This window comes from Rhincodon typus, chromosome 15, assembly GCF_021869965.1.
Source record: "Rhincodon typus isolate 14 chromosome 15, sRhiTyp1.1, whole genome shotgun sequence".
NCBI classification, from domain to species: Eukaryota; Metazoa; Chordata; class Chondrichthyes; order Orectolobiformes; family Rhincodontidae; genus Rhincodon; species Rhincodon typus.
The window spans coordinates 59,814,138-59,827,784 of record NC_063346.1 but is presented as its reverse complement, the minus strand read 5'-3'; the positions used below and the strand labels follow the sequence as shown (position 1 = coordinate 59,827,784).

The 13,647-nt window shown below is 40.9% G+C and overlaps 1 protein-coding gene across 1 annotated transcript in view; it reads right to left on the bottom strand.

Annotated features, from left to right (window-relative positions):
• The window catches only part of hydin (HYDIN axonemal central pair apparatus protein), a 677,137-nt gene that overhangs the window by 349,375 nt on the left and 314,115 nt on the right, over nt 1–13,647 (bottom strand). The window lies entirely within an intron of this gene.

Here is a 13,647-nt window from a genome sequence, read left to right as displayed (position 1 = left end):
ATCAACATATGGGATGTTGGGCTATGTAAATAAAGGTAGAGGTAAAGTTACCATAGTCCCAACAGATGATATTCTGCTTTCTCATTAGAGAGAGAGAGAGAGAGGCAGACACACAGACAGATGGTGAGTTTAAGCTGAGGGTCAGCACGCTCAGACAAAGGGCAAAGTTGAGGTACTGAGTATGAAGCTCTGTAACAAGAGTATTGCTTTCAGTTCTAGTCATCTTGTGGGAAGGATGTGAGGATCCTCGAGAGGGTATATCAGAGAGTTGCCAGTATAATTCCAGGGATGAGAACCCCCAGACCCAGCTACCACCTGCTGGCTCTTCTTCATCGAGACTGGATCCAGGTTGAGCAGTGTCTGATGCACGGAGTGTTATACAGCTGCAAAGTTGCTGTATGGAATGGAGTGAATATTTCACCAATCTATTTGGTCTCGTAGAATCATTGAATCCCTATAGTGTGGAAGCAGGCCATTTAGCCCGTCAAGTCCATACCGACCATCCAAAGAGCATCTCACCCAGACCAAACCCCCTCTCCCTATCCCTGTAACCCTGCTAATCCACCTAACTTACACATCCTGGACACTTTAGGCAATTTAGCATGGTCAATCCACCTAATCTGCACATTACTTTGACTGTGGGAGGAAACTGGAGCACCCAGAGGAAACCCATGCAGACACAGGGAGAATGTGCAAACCCTACACAGATAGTCACCTGAGGTTGGAATCGAACCTGGGTCCTTGGCGCTGTGAGACAACAGTATTAACCACTGAGTGACCATGCTGCCCCATTTGGTGGTGGCGAATGAAGTCTAACCCCACCCCAGTAAATGCTGCCCTAGAATGTTATCCTGTGGACCATGTCTTAATTTGGCCTCAGCAAACAAGGTAGGAAAATCAATACAAGCAAAGTACTACAGATGCTGGAGATCTGAAATAAAAAGAGAAAGTGCTGGAGAACCTCAGCATCTATAGAGCAACAGGAGCAAAGTTAACATTTCTTCTATGAAAGTTCTAAGACTTTTCTACGGAACTGAAGGTGGCTGGAAATTGATGACTTTTATGCTGCTGAAAAGCGGGCAGGAGGAGCAAGTGAAACAGTTGGGAAAGGTGCTCACAGCAAAAGGCAAAGGGATACTAATGGTAGGAGAGAAGGGATATAAATGAAGTATAGTGTTGAAGGCAAGCATTAACAGCAAAAAGAGGTCTAAGTTTATTGAACTAATTTGCAGAGTTCTGAAGATTGTGAAGTGCCGAGATGAAAAATGAGGTGCAGTTCCTCCAGCATGCATCAGGCTTCACTGAAACACTGCAGCGGGTCTAGAACAAAAATGATAGTATAAGAGAAGGGTGGCGTAATGAAATGACAAGCAATCAGAAGATCAGGGTAATTCTTGTGGACAGAACAGAGATGTACCTTCATTTATATCCCTTCTCTCCTACCATTAGTATCCCTTTGCCTTTTGTTCTGAGCACCTTTCCCAACTGTTTCACTTGCTCCTATTGCCCACTTTTCAGCAGCATAAAGATCATCTGCAAAACGGTCTCCCAGTCTGCATTTGCTTTTGCCAATGTAGAGGAGAGTGCATTGTGAACTATGAATACGATGGACTATATTGAAAGAACTACAAGCAAAATGTTGTAAGGTGAGAGGAGTTTGAGGCACAGGTTAAACCTTCTGTGATTACATCCGAATGTGCTACGTGGGAATCAAGAGGTATTGGGAGTTACCAAGAATTGGGCCAGGGTGTCATAGAGGGAACAGACCCTGTGGAACGCTGACAGGATTGGAAAGATGTGTTTGGTAGTGGAATCCTGCTGGAGGTGGCAGAAACAGCAGATGATGATTCCTTAAGTACGGAGGTAATTGACCAGTCACAAAATCTCAATGGAGAGTTCAAGGAAAGGTAAGAGGTGGAAGGGAGGGGTCCAGTAGAGGGAGAGTATTGGAGATAGATGAAAGGGTCCGTGGAGTAGGATAGTTTATCAATAGTAAGGTAATCAATTTCGTGTTTCAAATCAAACAAGTGGGTGTTAAATCTGTGCAAGTGAAAATAACAGATAGTCATCCAGTTGTAAAAGGCAGGTAAATTATGATAAAAATGGCAAATTGAAGACCAGGAATAAATAACATGCAATAGTTTTAAGAGATGGGGAATACCAAATCTAAACACACTGACATCAAAAAGGAATAGCTTACAGAAGTGAAGATATGCATGGATTACGAAAAGAATGAAGAAAACTTCTAAAGTTGCCAGTGTTGTTGTAGTGAGTTCCTGCAAAGACTGGGTTGCTAAAAGCAGTTTGTAGCTCAGCCATATGCACCAAATAGTCTCTGACTCAATTTCCACCTGGAATTCAGTGAAATGAACTTAGTATTTGAGGCCTAACAATTAGTCTCATTAAAGGCAGGAGGAAAGAAACATTCAGCATTCAAACTCATTATCATTATCCAGTATCAATCTCCTCAACTGTTTGTGGATATTATCACAACCAGGCTGATTGTGATACTTTGCAGAAATGAATAGCTTACTAAGATCTCAAACACAGGCCATCAATAAAAAAATTGCTCACTTGGTTGGATTATGGACAGCATTTTGTATTGAAGGGACCCTGGCAAAACGCACTGACTTCAGGAGAAGAAGGGAAAATTCTGATGGGGAAAAAGAAAGAATTGCGGGAAACAAACAATGTTTCTGGATTAACAATGCCACACAGCTTTAAAAAAATAAATTTATAAATATATGGCTTCTGAAAATATTGTCAAGGTGGGCATAAAAAGGCGCTGCTAAATCTTTAATATTTTGGGACGAGGGGTCCCTGGAATTTCTGCGGCTCTAATCAAAGATGTACTGATTTTTTCAAAGTTACTCATCAATAGGAAATATCAAAGTAATGTTCATTTTTCCTTTATAAATGTCATCAAATTATGCATGTCAATTGTATAATGCCCTGTGGCATTTTCTGTGCTCAAAGAACCAATAGTTAATGGACTGTTTTGTGGAACATGTTCCCGCATTGATATGCGGACTTTAAACAGCCCAAACCCAATGAAAGAAAATTACCAATACAGAGTGACTGTAATGGTCAAATTCACAGGATGCGCTATTGCAAATAGCTGACGTCGCTTCCGCAGAAAGTAGCAAACCCATGACTTCCACCATCGGGAAGGATAAGAACACCTCATCTCTATATTTCCATCTAAGTCATGTACAATTCTAACTTGGGAGATTTTTTAATGTTCCTTCACCATTGCTATAACCCTGAAACTTTCTACATAATCCTAAAACTCTACTGAACAACATTTCAGTAAAGATCACTTTGAGAGGAAGATTCATTAGGATATTCTCAAGAGCAACAAGGATAAAATGCTTGTGAGCCTTGCCAGCAATACCAACAAGCCTAGAATTAATCTGTAAAAATGTTCTTAAGCCTTCAATAATAGTTCTTCCTCATCCAGTTTCAAACAACCATCTTGTAGAATAACAATGAGATGTCTGGTGAGGGACTACATGCAAAATCCAGAATCCATACTTCACATTGCACTGCCAAGCCATAGATGAACTTTGCATTTACAGACACAGCCTTGTTAAATATTTCCCAATATCATAATTTCAATAATACTCTGCAATTCTGCAATTCAATGACGGTAAGCTCCACTCTTCCAAGTTTGAAAATTTCCACTAGAATCCCATCTACTGCTGCAGCTTTTCCATTCTTTATGTGTCTAATGGAGGCCTCAACTTCTGCCATGCTAGGTGGGAGTCCAAGATCATCTTTGGTGGGGAAGAGGGGAATTTCCTCAAACATGTCCTCGTTGATGATTGTATCGTACTTTGAAGTGTAGATTACTGGGACCTAGGGATTTATCAGCTTTAATCCTATTAATTTCCCTTGTATTTTTATGTTACTGATATTAATTCCCTTAAATGCCTCATTTTCACTAGACCCTTAGTTCCCCAGCATTTCTGAGAAGTTATTAATGTCTTCTTCCATGAAGACAACTGAAGAAGTTAATAAATTTTTCTAATAAACACAATGAATGTTGACAATGTTGTTAGATCTAATTTCCTGTTAATTACATCCCCAACATTACCCTACCGCTTGGAGGCCTATAGACAATTCCCACTAATATTTTCCACCTTTGTTGCTTCTTAGGTCAACCTTAACTAACAACACCATTCTATCTCTTTTCCCCTTTTCCTTGAACTTTCTAAATGTTTACTTTGCTTATCTGTCTTATACAAGCATTTAGATCACACTTTGACAGATAAGGCCATCACTCAAGCTAAATAGAGTCTATTTGAACTCAACAATGCGTACAAATGATTACTGTTTTCAGGTTTTCCTCATGTGCGAGCCTCCCATTTCCTTAACAGCAAAAGTGAAATCTCTTGGAAATAAAGGCATCAATTTCAGATCTTAGTTTCAGTGCCATTTTGAACAAGCAATAGAGTCTTCATTATTAGATGAAAATCTAGCCTGTGAAGTGTTTGGACAATTGAATGGTACTTATGTCTTCTTTAAATAAGGTAAGAGTATCAGAGGGCTTTGGAACAAAGTTCAACAGCCTAAATGTCCCACTCCTGAGCTTGTACTGTATAGCACTATACTCTTAGCTAAGGATATCATAACTCAACAATATTTTACAATCATCGACAAGTGCAGGGTCACCTTACTGATTTAATCAATGTTATTTTAGTTAATCTATAGTGCCAAAATATTAATTACATTCCATGAAAGAACTGGCTGCATAATTCAATATAACCAATTCTTTCAACAGGCCTATAAGCAAACTTGGACTATACGGCACAAAATAATCATATTAGAGCACACAAAATAATCATATTAGAGAATCCTCTGATGAATGAACACAACAGGATATTAGACATACATCATTTTCAACTGTAAAACTGGCATAAAGCAGAAAAATTTATCTGTTAGACTGCCTGTGCTTCATCAGTGTCCCACTATTAAATTTATGGGACATAATTTTTTTACAAGCATCACAGATGGAGGTGGCAAATTTGTAACTTACCTTACTCACATACTCTCAGTCCTGACTCCAACAGCCTGTTTTCATTTTCCCCATATGTCCTGAAGCTAATAACTGAGGATACAGCTCCACAGACCCCACCCATGCTTCTGCATCTTGGATAAGTGAACATTTTTCTTGAGTATTTCTGATGGAAGACATAATCCTTGAAGCTTTCCTTCTTGCATTCATTAGGACAAAACCAGCATTTATACTGCATGATTGGTTAGCAAGTAGACTTCCAGTGATCGTCATAGAGGACTAAGCACAGAGAAAAGTTCTTCAGCATGTCAGATCTGTGCCAGTCAAAAATAACACCCACCTATTCTAATCAGATTTTCCAGCACTTGGCCCATAGGCTAGTATGCCTTGGCGTATCTAAATACATCTTAAATGTTATGAGGGTTTCTGTCTCTACCACTCTTACAGGCAGTGAGTTCCAGATTCCTACCACCCTCTGGGTGAAATCATTTCTCACATTTTGTTTTGAATTGTGTCTTCATCACCTTTTTGGAGTGGTATCAAATTAGAGTTGATCTCATATTAGAGTGGTTTCACATTTGAAATGGTGCTTTGCTATGCATAGTCTCAAGTATGAGTTTGATTTCATAAGTTGGATGCTAAAGTAGCACTCACTGAGCAGTAATCCAGCTAGCCCTCTTTGTGACCCTCTCCCAATTTAACTATGTTTTCTTCCCACATCAAGGAGAGTTTCAAAAACCCTAAATTAGACTACTGTCTTCTAATCATGGTCTCCCCCAGTATCCACAATACTATATGTATTTCATCTGAGCCCCTCAAATTACTATATCATTTAGCAATCACATACAGATAAGAATTACATAAAATTGATGCTGATCTTGTTCTTTCAAGTGAATCTGCTGATCTTACTCAATAAGTATAGGAAAATTCAATCAGGCAATTTATCATAATTCTTTAACTTTCCAGATGGTTTAATCAATGTCAATTTAGTTAAAGAGAGTAAATTTCTGAGCAGCATTTGCCTACTTGTATCCCAGAAATAATAAATTTGTAGTGAGCTGCTGAAGACTGGCAGGGAACTTTGTATTCTAATGACAATTCTTACTTCCCAGAAAATTAGTTACTATTACAGAGTATTGGAATCCATTCCTCATTAAACCTCATGTGTTGAATTATGGGGAGATGCCACAGATTATTGAGTTGCCACTCCAGGACTCTTCAGTGTGATCTCATGACCCTTGGAGATAACAGGACAAACTTAAAGGGTATGGCAAAGAGCAAGGTGGTGGAGAGGTACGGTAAAATACTTCAGCATGATGTACTTAGCCTAACGGATGGTACTGTGCTGCCAGGAACATCTTCCTCAATATCTGCTGATGTCCCCTTCCCACTGTTTTCTGCTCCTTGGTGTCACCATTCTTCTTTTCTGGGAGCCTGATTGTCTTTCTCTTTTAGAACTTCCGGATACTTGCCTCCACCTCTATTCCTGATTGCCTTTTGAAAAGGCCTAATCTGGGTCGCATACCTGAAACTGCTATGATCCACAACACTTTTGCACACTCCCACTTCTAATTTCTGAGTCATTTAAATGTTTAAAGGGAAAATAAAAAGGCCCTAAAGTTGGAAATGCTGCCGCATACTGTGGACTAACTGAGACCGTGGCTTGTTGGGAATTATAGTCCCGGCCTTCACCTGAGAAACCAGCATCAAAGAATCCACCTCATCCTTTCAGAGTACTAACACTTCCTATCCTCTGTGCTTCCTACTCACTTACTGTGACACCTCCCTGCCTCTCTGGCTCCTGTGTTACCACTAACAGCTCTTCCTTCCAATTCCATCATACTCAACACCTGCCTTTGAAGAAAGGTAACAGCCATAACAGGCATCCTGTGCAGACATGAGATATATGTGTGTCTTTATGTGCAGGTGACCTGGCAGAGGCATACAGGTCACAGGTGCCTGTGAACTCCATAGTAAATTGTTGGAGGGCTGAAGCAGTGTGAGAGTTGGTCCGAGAAAAGGCATGGTGGTGTGGTGATGTGGTGAGATGGATTGTTTGCTGCTGCAGAGTTACATGGATAAAAGGTTGAGGAGAATGATAGCTATGGAGCAAGATAAGTGGCAATAAAGCATTTGCACAACGGCTATGCCACACATTTACTGAACTGCAGCCACCAGGTACCAGCTCAGGCGCATATGTTAGGAATTTACGCTGCAGAGATTGGAACCTTATAAGGGTCTGAGAGACGTGGGCATTGCGAGTTATGTGCCAGAATCAAGAAGTACAGCAAAGTCCATCTCAACACCAGGTACAACTTACTCCATTTGTAATACAAGTGACATGGTGAGGTTCATGCTAGGCAGCTGGGAGTTGCCATTAACAGTGTTAATGTTAAATGCCTTACTGAAGGCCGAACTCATCTGATTAATATTCAGCTCCCTATTTATCTAACCTCACTAAACAATCTGACATCAGGAAAGCGACATGGAAAGCAGAGTTTGCAACTGGCGGATTCAGCTTTCTGCTGGTTCCAAATGATCTCATGATGTCTGTGACCAAATCACAGCCCAGACAAGGATCCACAGGCACCAGACATATGCAGCAATAGCATGGTCACTGCACAAACATAGGTATGCAGCATCCAACAAATGCTCACATCCAACCTGGTACTTCTGCTGTACTCTGGAAGTACAGACTTGCATTGCAGGCCACACTAGCAACTAGCAATGAAAGGCTGCAGTAGGGTCACTTTTTGAACTGAGACAGGCTCATGGATTAGATTGGTTTACATCTCAGGGCTGTACATTAGGTTTCTTAGTGTGCACTCACTTACCACCTACCAGCATACATGCCTTGCCTCGTTTTGCCTTGCCGTACTTATCCAACTCTCATTTATGGATAAGTTTAAAGGCAGTACATTCTTTTCACCTACTGTTCTCTTCCCCTCCAACGCCTGCCACGCCCCACCCTAGCATGGAGATTTTTTTTGCAATTATTAACCTATTTTATCCGTTCACATCAATCTAAATTGCCTTGTTGAGGGCTCCGAGGCCTGCTTCTTCCCCACCTGCTGGAAAATGGTTGACGCCCAAAAAAGATGGCCGTCAATAATCTTGCCTGTGTGTCATGGCTACCATTCCAGCCAGTTGAAAGTTTCTCCTTAGCTACTCCAGAAACATTTCTAGTTCCTTGACTTTAGAAAGTAGAATAATTAAAACACATATTTCAATATCAGCTTAGCAATGTCTGTAATAGGGGTATTCACCAAAACAGTATCTTTCTTTCAAAAAAGCTAGAGTAAATAAAACCAAGGTAGCTAGAATCTGATCCATGGTTATGCTGAATTAAAAGACAACTACAAAATCAAGCTGGAAGTTGATTTTCCCATTGACAAGTTGCTTCTAACTCAACTATTTCATCAGAGTGCTGCCAGTGAAAGTACTACAGCCTCTGCTGATCCATCACTATAATTCATCTTTAATCAATCAGCCTCTTCAACTCCAATCAATATCAAAGTAGTGCATTTAACCTAAATTATGTTAACTACCACCAATAGCATAGCAACTCTGGCAAAAGATTCTAACAAAATCACAGTTATACCTCAGCATTGGTCCAAAATCGTAAATAGTTTATTTAAAGACACTAAAAATGCCCAATGTTAGCTCTGAGTGAATGAGCTAAATATTAAGTGAGCAACAGTCAATGTTACAGCTGCAAGCTTTGATTTTACACTAAATTCAGATATAAATAATCAAAATAGTAAATACAATCCTAACTTCATCTTTTCAAAGCACTTGTAAATTGCAATATCCCACGGCATAAATTTTTAGGTCAATTTACAAGGGATATGGTTCATAATGTAGAACTGAATGACATGACAGAAGACAAAAAGTAGAGAAGGAATTCTGATGTCAAACTTGGGTTTTTTAAAGCATAAGAAATTCAAAATGAAGGATAATGTTCCGCATTTAAGAAAGACTGTAATGTTTGAACTTTTAGCTTTATTCCTTTAGTTTCTACTTAAACCTAAAAAGGTCTGCAATGTGTAACTTTTAACCTTACTTTGTATGTTTCTAAGATATACTATAATTACTGCAATGTTTAACTTTTAACTTAGTTCTTTCTTTCTACCTTGTTCTCAGGATTCTGTACCTAAGATGGCACCTTGTGTGGCGACATTATACACTTTTCACTGCACTCCTGTACTTTTGTATTTGAGTACACATAACAATAAAATCAAAATCAAATCAAATCAAAATCAATTGTGGGATCCTCCAGACTTAACTCCTGGTACATTACCACTACAAGTGGTACAACAGCCCTTTGGGGAACCGGTACTTTCTTTTAACTATATTAACCAATCATGCCGTGAACAAATTACAAACACTGCAACAATAACAAATCAAAAAGGGGGGAATACAAGGGAGGGGACTAAATCAAAATGATGCAGTGGGGGAAAACAATGCAACACAGCCCTGCAGTAAGGAAAACTGGTTATTAAAAAAAAACACCAAATTAACTAATTAAAAACAACTAATCAAACATTCAGCAAGCACTCAGGGCATTGCAACAATAACAAAAACAAAAAAAAATGGGGTCAACAAGGGAGGGACTAAATCAAAATGGTGTTGGAGGAGCGATAATGGACTCCAGACCCAGTGGTGAGAAAAACTGACTCTTTTCTTAAAAAAAAACTTCATTTGTAAAATATTTCTGAGTCACAGCAAATTTGTTTCCCACTGATCTATTTGGTGAGCTCCTGATGATTAATATTCACACTCTGTAGTTTTTCCCACAAGCTGCATCTTTGTTCAATGTTATTGCCATTGTAATGATGCACACCAGTCTTAGCTAGCAGTGGCTGCCTCTGAACCACTTAACTTGTACCAGCCCCACTGGAATGACAATTCTGCCTCTGGAGCCACTTTGTCCCAACTTCCGGTACTCACCTCAAGGATGAAATTGAGCACTTTTTTTTGGTGGGCTATAAAGTATCTTAAATTGGGAAAAGTCCTTAAAACATTCAGCCATTTAGATTTATACTGGTTCACATGCTAGGTTGCTATTTTACAGAAGTCAGTTTTAATAATATCGACTGAGGCTGGTATACATAATGCAAAATCAAAAAGTACGTAGAAGAATACATGTAGATCATAACATATGGATATCAAGGAAGTCACAGCAGTGTAGAACCATCATAGAGTTTGCACAGGGATAGCAAACTAAATTTACAGATTTAATTGGGATGTTAATTGTACGTCAGTTGTGGTTAACTAGATGCAGAAGGAGGGCATTGATTGGTTGTTACTTGAGCACACAGAAGGGCTCTTGTGTTGCTAGGTTAGAGTCTCCAGCTACTCCAGAGCTGTGTCATAACATCTCTGTACGTAGAAAATTTAGCAACACATACATATTGTCCTTTCATACAAATTATTAATAAAACCTGTAAATAGTTGATGTCAATGCTCTAATCCTTGTGATACTCCACTTGTGACATCTAACCAATCCAAAGGTTGAACAGAAGCATGCAGTGGGCCAACAGGAACATTATAAAATCAGCTGACAAATAATACAAGGGCAGCATCATGTCAGTTCCAATATAGACACAGAAAGCATTCCAAATTAACCAATTAATACATACTTAGCTCACAAATTGCACAGGGGCATCAGGCAGTCAACTGAATTACAGCTGAGGGCCACAAAACAAGCTCAAAGATAGCTGAGTACTGGGCTAATGGTAAGATTCTTGGTAGTGTGGATGAGCAGAGAGATCTCGGTGTCCATGTGCATAGATCACTGAAAGTTACCACCCAGGTTGATATTGTTGTTAAGAAGGCGTACGGTGTGTTACGTTTTATTGGTAGAGGGATTGAGTTTCGGAGCCATGAGGTCATGTTGCAGCTGTACAAAACTCTGGTGCAGCCGCACTTGGAGTATTGCGTACAGTTCTGGTCACCGCATTATAGGAAGGATGTGGAAGCATTGGAAAGGGTACAGAGGAGATTTACCAGGATGTGGCCTGGTATGGAGGGAAGGTCTTATGAGGAAAGGCTGAGGGTCTTGAGGCTGTTTTCGTTAGATAGAAGAAGGTTAAGAGGTGACTTAATAGAGACATACAAGATGATCAGAGGATTAGATAGGGTGGACAGTGGGAGCCTTTTTCCTCGGATGGTGATGGCTAGCACAAGGGGACATAGCTTTAAATTGAGGGGTGATAGATATAGGACAGATGTCAGAGGTAGGTTCTTTACTCAGAGAGTAGTAAGTGCATGGAATGCCCTGCCTGCAAAAGTAGTAGACTTGCCAACTTTAAGGGCATTTAAACGGTCATTGGATAAACATATGGATGATAATGGAATAATTTAGGTTAGATGGGCTTCAGATTGGTTTCACAGGTCGGCGCAACATCGAGGGCCGAAGGGCCTGTACTGCGCTGTAATGTTCTATGTTCTATGTTCTATGAACCATCACAACATCAGCTTACAAATGGCATACTAACATCACAGAGTCAGCTCACAATAGCTCAGGAATATTAGGGCATTAAATCAGAGATTCTACATGGAAATCATACAGTTAATTCACAAAAAGCGAAGGGAAACCACACCGGACATCAGAGTCAGTTCAGTGATTGCATGGAGGCATCACAAAGTGAGCTACGGTCAGAACTCCCAGACAGTAAGTGGACATCAGAGACTGCACTCAAAATGCAAAGGACATCAACCAAATGCGCTTAAATATTGCAAGGAATATCAAGAGTCAGTTCACAGACCACAAACAGGTATCAAAGTCAGATCACAATTAGTAAAGGGACACCAGATGTATATCAGAGTGTCAGCCCTCAGACTGTATAGGGAAGTCACAGAATCAGCTATAGTAGGAACTGCAGATGCTGGAGAATCTGAGATAACAAGGTGTAGAGCTGGATGAACACAGCAGGTCAAGCAGCATCAGAGGAGCAGGAAAGCTGACATTTCGGGCCTAGACCTTCTTCTGAAGAAGGGTCTAGACCCGAAACATCAGCTTTCCTGCTTCACAGAATCAGCTCATAGCTAGCAATCAGGTATTAGCAGGATCATTAACAGAAAGCACTCAGGTCATGCATTCACAGCAGAGTGAGCTCATGGACTGCACAGACATTATAAAATGAATTCACAGAGTACAGCACAGAAGAAGCCCTTCAGCCAAACGAGTATACACTAATCCCACTTTCCAGTAGTCGGTCCATGTACATTTCAAAGATTGTGAGGTTTCCCACCTCTATTACCCTCCCAGATAATGAATTCCAAATTCACATCCACGGAGTGAAAAACATTTTTCTCAAATTCCTTTCAACAAACCACCCTTCATCTTAAAATTATGCCCCCTCTTTATTGACATTTCAACCAAGGGGAGCAGCTGCTTCCTTTCCACCATGTCCATGTCCCTCTTAATCTTATCAATCTCTCAATCAGTTCCCCCATTTACCTTCTCTGCTCTAAAAAAACCAACTCAAGTCTATCCAGCCTCTCTTCATAGCTAGAATGCTCCAATCCAGGCAATATCCTGGTGAATCTCCTCCACGTCCCCTCCTGTGCAATCACACCCTTCCTACAGGATGAGGACCAGAGCTGCACAGATGTGGACTAGCCAAAGTTTGGTACATCTCCAACGTAAACTCACTGCTTTTAGAATCTGTGCAAGACTGATAAAGGGAAGTGTCCTGTATAATTTCTTAACTACCCTATTAATCTGTCCTGCCACCTTCAGGAATCTGTGGATAAGCACCCCAAGATCCCCGTATTCCTCTGAGCTTCCTAGTGTCCTGCCATTCATTGTGTCATAGAATCATGCAGCATGAAAACAGACCCTTCATGCCAACTTGTCCATGCCAACCAGGTTTCCTAAACTAAACTAGGCCCATTTGCCTGCATTTGACCCATATTTCTCTCAACTTTTCCTATCCATGTAACTGTCCAAATATCTTTTAACTGCTGCACACTTTTCAGGGTTAAATTTCGTCTGCCACTAATCTTCCCTGAATTGGGGTCAACCTGTCTATATCTTCCTAAAACCTTCTCCTTCACTATTAACAATCCAGCTAATCTTCAAGTCATCCGCCAACTTACTTATCACCACCAACGCCACCCCCCACCCGCTGGCCGCCCCCAATCCCTGCCGGTGGCAAGGGAGAGAGGGCAGTCAGCGAGAGCGGGAGCAGGCAGCTCAAGACGGCCAGCAGCGAGAGCAGCAGCAGAGTCAGCCCAAGGTGGCCGGCAGCGAGAGCAAGAGTAGGCAGACCGGGTCAGCCGACTGCAAGAGCAGGAATAGGCAGCCCAAGATGGCCCGCAGCAAGAGCAACAGTGAGCACTCCTTGGCAGCGGCAGTAGCAGGAGCAGCCTGCATGTCAGTGAGAGCAAGCAGCCTAGAGCGGTGGTGGGGGAGAGGTCGAGTCCGTGTAAGGAGCGTGAGTCCAGCGTGGCCAGGTGCTTATGGGCTGTGGTGTTGAACTATCAACTGTGTTTCTTTGTTTTTCTACTTCTAGTAGGAAGGACTGTAATGTTAAACTTTTTAACTTTTTTTTGCTTATTTTTCTGTTTCATAACTAAGATTCTGTACCTAAGTACCTTTGTACCTAAGATGGCGTCGTAAA